At 48.4% G+C, this 6,886-nt stretch overlaps 1 long non-coding RNA gene across 1 annotated transcript; it reads left to right on the top strand.

The window, feature by feature from the left end:
- Positions 1 to 124: 124 nt before the first annotated feature.
- On the top strand, positions 125 to 829 carry LOC139177767 (uncharacterized). Its single transcript, XR_011562252.1, has 2 exons — positions 125 to 450; positions 573 to 829. It is a non-coding gene; the product is annotated as an uncharacterized lncRNA (long non-coding RNA).
- Positions 830 to 6,886: the final 6,057 nt, after the last annotated feature.

Below are 6,886 nucleotides of genomic sequence, written 5' to 3'. Positions count from 1 at the left end.
CAATGGTAGACGGGAGGCGGGGCGGGGCGGGGCGGGGCCAAGGTTGGGGCGGGGCGGGGCGATCAGGGGGCGAGGCTGGGTGATCACACTCCAGCGTGGGCTCTTGGGCTGGGTGCCAAGGCTCGCCTCGCACCCACCCAGAGTCCTCACTGGGCCGGGTGGGGTCGTCGCAAGGGCCGGTTCCGGTCGCAGACGCGTGGGAAGTGGCCTGATGTCAAGGGCCCGTGCCCCAGGCAAGCTCGGGCTCTCGGTCGATCCCAGAGGTCCTTCCACCGCACCACGCAGAGTGCTGGGTGCGCGTGCTTGTGAGTGCCTGTTCACGTGTTTGTGCGCATCCGCGTGCCTCTGCGCGCGTGTGTGCATGCGTCTGCGCACCTATGCCTGGGTACGTCTTCAGGTGCTGGTGTGTGAGTCCGTGCAAGTGTCTGTGCAGCTGGGAGAGAGGACCAGGTGAGGACCCTCCAGTTCCTGGGCTCCTTTCCGCATCTAGGGAGCAGTGGGCGCCGGGTGGGGGCCTGTCTTCTGCGCTGGGTGTCTGACGAGGTGCGCGTTCCTTTACTCGCGGAATCCAGACAGCGCTAAGCGGCGCGTGCAGGCGTGATGGCGCTCAATCTCTGGAGACGCCACCCTGGGGCTTCATCCTGAGGCTCGCTGAAGAACTCCAGCGGCTGGGAGGCCCGCGGCCTCAGCCTCTCCTGCTCCATCCTTCCATCCAATGTTGGAAAAACCCCTCTGCGCCTCTGCGCGTGTGCAGGGAACTGCTGTAGCCCCCACTTTGGGAGAGGGGGCAGAGGAGAGAGAGAATTTAAAAACCAATTGTTTAAATTTTTATTGTTGTCATTTGAACTTCTTTGGACCTAAAAACAGGTTTCCTTTGGAACACTAGTTTACAACTTACTGCTTATTGATTGATTGGTTGGTTTATGTATTGGCGAAGCCACTTTAATAAAAAAGAAAATACAGTAAGATTGAAAGATGGAAAGTGGACATTGGAAAAATATGCAGGAGGTGGAATTCTGTCCCCACTCCTATTCTTGCAAAAACCAAGCCAAAAAACTCAGGAGAATTTCTTCCCGTCTCCAACTCTCAGCTCCACGGTCCCTGTCGGCTGAGAGCCACTTCACAATTATCTAGTTAAGCAGGATCCCTCCTTCTGCTGGACTTCCCAAATAAAAGTAACCACCTAAGAAAAGGCTTATATCCACATATAGATTTCCATATTTCTGCTCTAGGATAAAATAAGGCCCACCCAACAGTGCCTGGAATGTCTCCACCAGAGGTGTTTATTTCACAAAAGGAGAAGGGTTCCTGCCACTAGAGCCCCCCCTCCCCCCAACCAGGCCTCCTGGGGGATGATTCCATGGCTAGACACTGACTTCTGCCCCCTCAACCCTGGCAAATTTCAACCAAAGTCCAGGCAGAAATAGAGGAATCTGTATGCCACTTGCCCATCTGACAACTCAAGGCCAGGATTCCAGTCCCATCTACCTCTGACCATTGGAAAATTCCTTCCTGTGGCCAGGCTGAAATTGGCTCCCTGAACATCTCCTGACATCCTGGAACTGCTCCAGAGGTCAGGCTAAAGTAAAGCCCCCGGCTCCTGCTAGCACAGACACTGACTGGGAACAATGTAAGTAAAACAGAAAGGCAGACAGGATCATTTACAGATGCTTCTCCATTGATAAGAGGTAATTAGAAGATCAAGTGGTAAAGACACACTTAGGAGGTTGTGGGGAGGCCACTGCGCTGTTGGTCAAGGAGGCTGGAGGGCCAACTGGTCCTTTACTGGATCCTTGACTCATTTATGCTTTTCTACAACATACCACCCTGGTCAGGGCTCCAGAAATTCTAAAGGATTCATTGAAATAAAACTGCAGTTAGAGATTAAGCAATATTGTAAATCAACTATACTTCAATCAAAATAAAATAAAATGTAAAAAAACCCCACAAAACCCCTACAGCTGATTTTTGTTAAGATAGCATCAGGCCTCCAACTGTTCTTAAGAAAACCAGTTTTTAAAGGCCAGAGTCTTCCTTCTCCAAAAATCAGAAACAAAAAACAAAACCCTTCAAATACTTGATCTCTTTCAAGTGGAGATAGAACCAATACTGTGACCACAAGATGTCGAAGACCCACTGGTGGCATAGTAGGGCCAGGATGGCATCATGACATGCCATCCCAATTTTATGAACTGCTTCAAGCTTCTTTCTGTGTTTCTAAATAACATGCCTTGTTTATCAATGCTAAAAGCTATATTGCTCAGCTGTGACTGTAATACTATAGTGGAAAACTGGAGACACGTGTTTGCCATATACTATATGATGAGGGTTATCCCCAAAAGATCTATTGAAGTCCTATCCCTGGTACCTGTGAATGTGACCTTATTTGGAAATAGGGTCTTTGGAGATATAATCAAGTTAAGATGAGGTCATCAAGGTAGGCCCTAATCCTATATGACCATGAAAGAGCCCATGGACCACACTTGAAAACTGCTGATCGGAGCCTGTCTGTCCCCTGGCTCTAACCAGTGGAGGTGTGGCCGAGCATGTGACTTTAGTGAAGGAACATGATGGGTGTCTGCTGCGGGCTTCAAAAAAAGGGACACCAGGGAGCCAACTTCCAGCTGAAGCTAGTGACCATGAGGGCATCGTGAAGCTGTGGACTTCCTGTCATGTGACTGGAATAGTTCCATGGCCCTGGCCATCTCCAGATAGATGTTCTGTTGCTGGAAGTTAAAATAAGCCTCAGTAACATGCCCAGTATCTAGTTCTAGCATTTTTCTTTGGGGCAGAGCATCATTGTTCTTTATCTTCTTCCAGGGCAAGTGAGGGTCCACCCTGCCCATCCATGCACCCTCATCATATTTTGCTTAACTGCATCACCTGACCCTCATGAAACAATTGTCTGCCCCTGACCCTTGTCTGATCCCTCCCTGATCTTCACCCAGTCCTGACCTGACCTTGATCTGGCCCTCACCTGATCCCCTCGCACCTCCACCCCCACTGCAGTTTCACTTCAAGGTTGATGGTGCCACCCACACATCTGACATCTTCCCTCCCTGAAGAGCTGCACTCCCTGGCCTGCCATGGCCACAGTGCTCAGGGGGCTGCCCATAGGCTCAGCTCTGTGTTCTGCGCGTCTCCGATGGTTTGCTGGGGACACCAGTGTATTTCTGGAGCACTTGATGCCACTTCAGCCCTTTGCTTCACGCACACTTGCTCCTTCCCACTAGATCAGTGTCCACAGTGACACCTCCTCCCAGGAACCCTCCCTCCACCCTCCTGACCTGCATTGGGGCTCATCCTGTCTAATTAAAACATCCGTTTGCATGTCCGTCATCTCCACAAACAGCACCAACTATCCACAGTACAGGGAAAAGGCCAAGCAATTTCCAGAGAACTGCTCAAGAGTCACCGATTCTCCTGGGAATGAACTTTGACTCACTGTCAACTTTGACTCACTGACTTGGCACAACACTGAAAAGCGAGAGAGTCTTATTTTCCTGCCTGGCAGCTAAGTTTTCACCATCCTGTAGGGCATTAATCAGCTTTGTATCTAACTGAATGTTCCTGTTTTGGCATTCCTTCTCCCACCGACTGCGTAAGTTGGGGATTTGAAAACGTGTTTATACGTAGGGGAGTGGGCAGCTTCCTGACACCACGTGAGGCCCAAAGTGCTCAGTGAGTGAGTTGAAAACAGCATCTTCCCTGTCTCCCCATCCATAGGAACGGGACGGTGGGCCCTTTCAGAAGCTGGATCCCCAAGCCCAGGTCAGGGGACGCTCTCACCCTTTCCTGGGGTCCCATCTGTGGCACCCGTCACTGTGTCGTGGACTGTGTGTAGGGACAGAGCCTTGTGTCCCTCTCCAAGGAGCCACTCCACGTCTCACAAACACTAGGGGCTGCATGAGGACTTGGACTTAAGGCCATGCTGGGCTCTCCCATGGCCCCTCTGCACAGTTCTTGCTCACATGCCATCTTCTCAGTGAGAAGCTCCCTGAGCCAGGCAAGGATGCTGGGGGCAGGAGTGTGCGCCTTGGCTACAGAAAGGCTGGAGTTGGTCTCACGCCAATTAGACCCTGAAAGAAGTGGTCCCTACACCCCAGCTGCTCTGGGTTGTCAGGGTCATGAGATCCAGAGCAGAGATGGGAAAGGCAGACCTAGGACCCAGGGCAGTGAATTCAGAAGCAACCTGCAGCCTGCACCCCCCCCCCCCCCCCCCCACGCCCTCATCTCCCCTGTGTTACTCTGAGCACTGAATCCAAAGGAACTGGAGCTGGGAATTAGCATGCACCCTTGGCTGCAGTGAGAAGACCCATCCTCCTGCTCCTGTTCTGGGCACCAGGGAGTGGGGTGTGGGGAAGGGGTGGGAGGGCAGGGGGTCGGGGTGGGGAGGCAACATGGACACACTGTAGCCTAGATCCTACAAGAGGTGGGCCAGCCCAGTGCTCTGCAGAAAGGCCCCCAAAGTGCTTTTCTCCAGGAAAAAAGTATGCAGTTTATTGAAAGAGAACATTTTCATCCTGTGCCAAACCCACCACTTCTTCCCCTCTTGAGTTACAGAAAATATCCCTTCTCAACCCCAGAGCCTGAAGAACATTTCTTTTCAGAGAAAATCTATTTGATTCAGAATGCCAGGGGAAGAAAACAAGCAGCTTCTTTTGTGCGAAACTTCACCCTCAACCTTGTGCTTTTAAGTGAAAGCTCCCACACGTTTGTGCTTCCTAAGGTTTCAACAAGCCATGTCCAATTTTTGCATTAAAATCTCCGCACATCACACAAAGGCATTTAGGAAAATATATTTAGAGATGTCAGAGACAAAGAGATTGTTTCAAAAACTCAGCAGATGGCGGACCCTAAACTTCAGAAGTGTTTGGTAGGACATATCTGGTTTTACAAGTAAACTTGCCTTTTTAGGCTACTCAAGATGATTAAATAGTTGCAAGAAAAGTTAAACATTTTTAAAGATCTTGAGAATTCCCTGGTCTAGTGATTAGGACTCATTGTTCTCATTGCTGAGGTCATGGGATCCATCTCTGGTCGAAGAACTAAGATCTTGCATGCCTTGGGGCCAAAAAACCAAAACCGTAAAACAAAAGCAATATTGTAACAAATTTGATAAAGAGTTAAAAAAAATCCAGTGTCCAGGCCTGTGGCCGCTGGACAGTAAAGGTGTCTCAGAGTGTCTGTGATTGGCCCACATTAATCTCACGGCAACCTTGAGAAGTGGGGGTGTCATTCCTGCTGACACCAGGGAAACGGGCTCAGAGAAACCTTCAAGGCCCGAGGTCCTGCCTAGGTCTTCCCATGGCTGGAGCTGATCAGTGTGGCAGCAGAGACCTGGTTTTGTCCTGTTTTCCTTTTTTAAGGGTGCTAAATTATACATAACATGCAATTTATTATACCATCTCACCCACTTTTCAGTGTTAGAATTCAGTGGCATTAAGCACATTGACATTGTTATGCAACCAACAACCACCATCCATTTCCAGAATTTTGTCATCTTGTAAAACAGAAGCTCTGTCATCATTAAGCAATATCTCCCCATTCTGTTCTTCCCAGGCCCAGGCACTCACCAATCTATTTTCTGCCTCTATGAATCTGACCACTCTAGGGATTGCATATGGAAGCATACAGTATTTATCTGTTATCCTTTTGTGACTAAATTATTTCACTTAGGGTGTCTTCGATGTTCATACATGTTGTAGCATGTGTTAGAATTTCCTTCCTCTTTAAAGCTGAATAATATTCCATTGTATAGATAGACCACATTTTGTTCATCCGTTCCTCAGCTAAGGGATATTTGGGTTGCTTCCACCTTCTGGCTGTTGTGAATAATGCCTCTATGAACATTTCTGTACAAACTTCTGTGCAGATGTATGGTTTTTTTCTTTACAAATATATTTTTATTGATGTAAAAATTCACAAAATATAAAATTAACCATTTCAAAGTATACAATTCAGTGACTGTTTACTACATTGACAATGTTATGCAACCAGCACTTCTTGTTCCAAAACATTTTCATCATCCTGAAAGAGAACTCCCTATCCATTAATCATTCAGGCTCTATTCCCCTTCCCCCTCAGTTCAGTTCAGTCGCTCAGTCGTGTCCGACTCTTTGAGACCCCATGAATTGCAGCACGCCAGGCCTCTCTGTTCATCACCATCTCCCAGAGTTCACTCAAACTCACGTTCATCGAGTCGGTGATGCCATCCAGCCATCTCATCCTCTGTTGTCCCCTTTTCCTCCTGCCCTCAATCCCTCCCAGCATCAGAGTCTTTTCCAATGAGTCAACTCTTCGCATGAGGTGGCCAAAGTACTGGAGTTTCAGCTTTAGCATCATTCCTTCCAAAGAACACCCAGGGCTGATCTCCTTTAGAATGGACTGGTTGGATCTCCTTGCAGTCCAAGAATTTTCTTTATGTCTCTCCGTTGTTGTTGTTGTTGTTAAGTTGTCTCCAACTCTTACAGAACTCATGTACTGTAGCCCACCAGGGTCCTCTGTCCATGGGACTTCCTAGGCAAGAATACTGGAATGGGTTGCCATTTCCTTTTCCAGGAAAATTCGTTTGTATTTCTTTTAGGTGTATACATAGGAGTGGAATTGCTGGGCCATGTAGAAACTATCATGCGTGCTTGAGGAACTGCCAGACAATGGTATAATTTCTGAAGCACTGAAATCATTATGAAGTTTGCACTGCATCTGTGTGGCACTGTGCAGTGGCCTCTGGCCTGGAAGCAGGAGGGCAGAGGAGAGAAGGCATGTCTGCCATTGTCAGGTGATAACGCAAGGAATCTTTTTATGCCACCTTATGCCATTTGACTATGGAAAAGCATTTCTCAAATTTCTTTCTCTGATGCTCAAATAAAAATAGACCGAGGAA

The sequence above is a fragment of the Bos indicus genome, chromosome 19 (assembly GCF_029378745.1).
Source record: "Bos indicus isolate NIAB-ARS_2022 breed Sahiwal x Tharparkar chromosome 19, NIAB-ARS_B.indTharparkar_mat_pri_1.0, whole genome shotgun sequence".
NCBI classification, from domain to species: Eukaryota; Metazoa; Chordata; class Mammalia; order Artiodactyla; family Bovidae; genus Bos; species Bos indicus.
The sequence above is the reverse complement of the archived record's forward strand: the minus strand, read 5'-3'. Positions and strand labels throughout refer to the sequence as shown.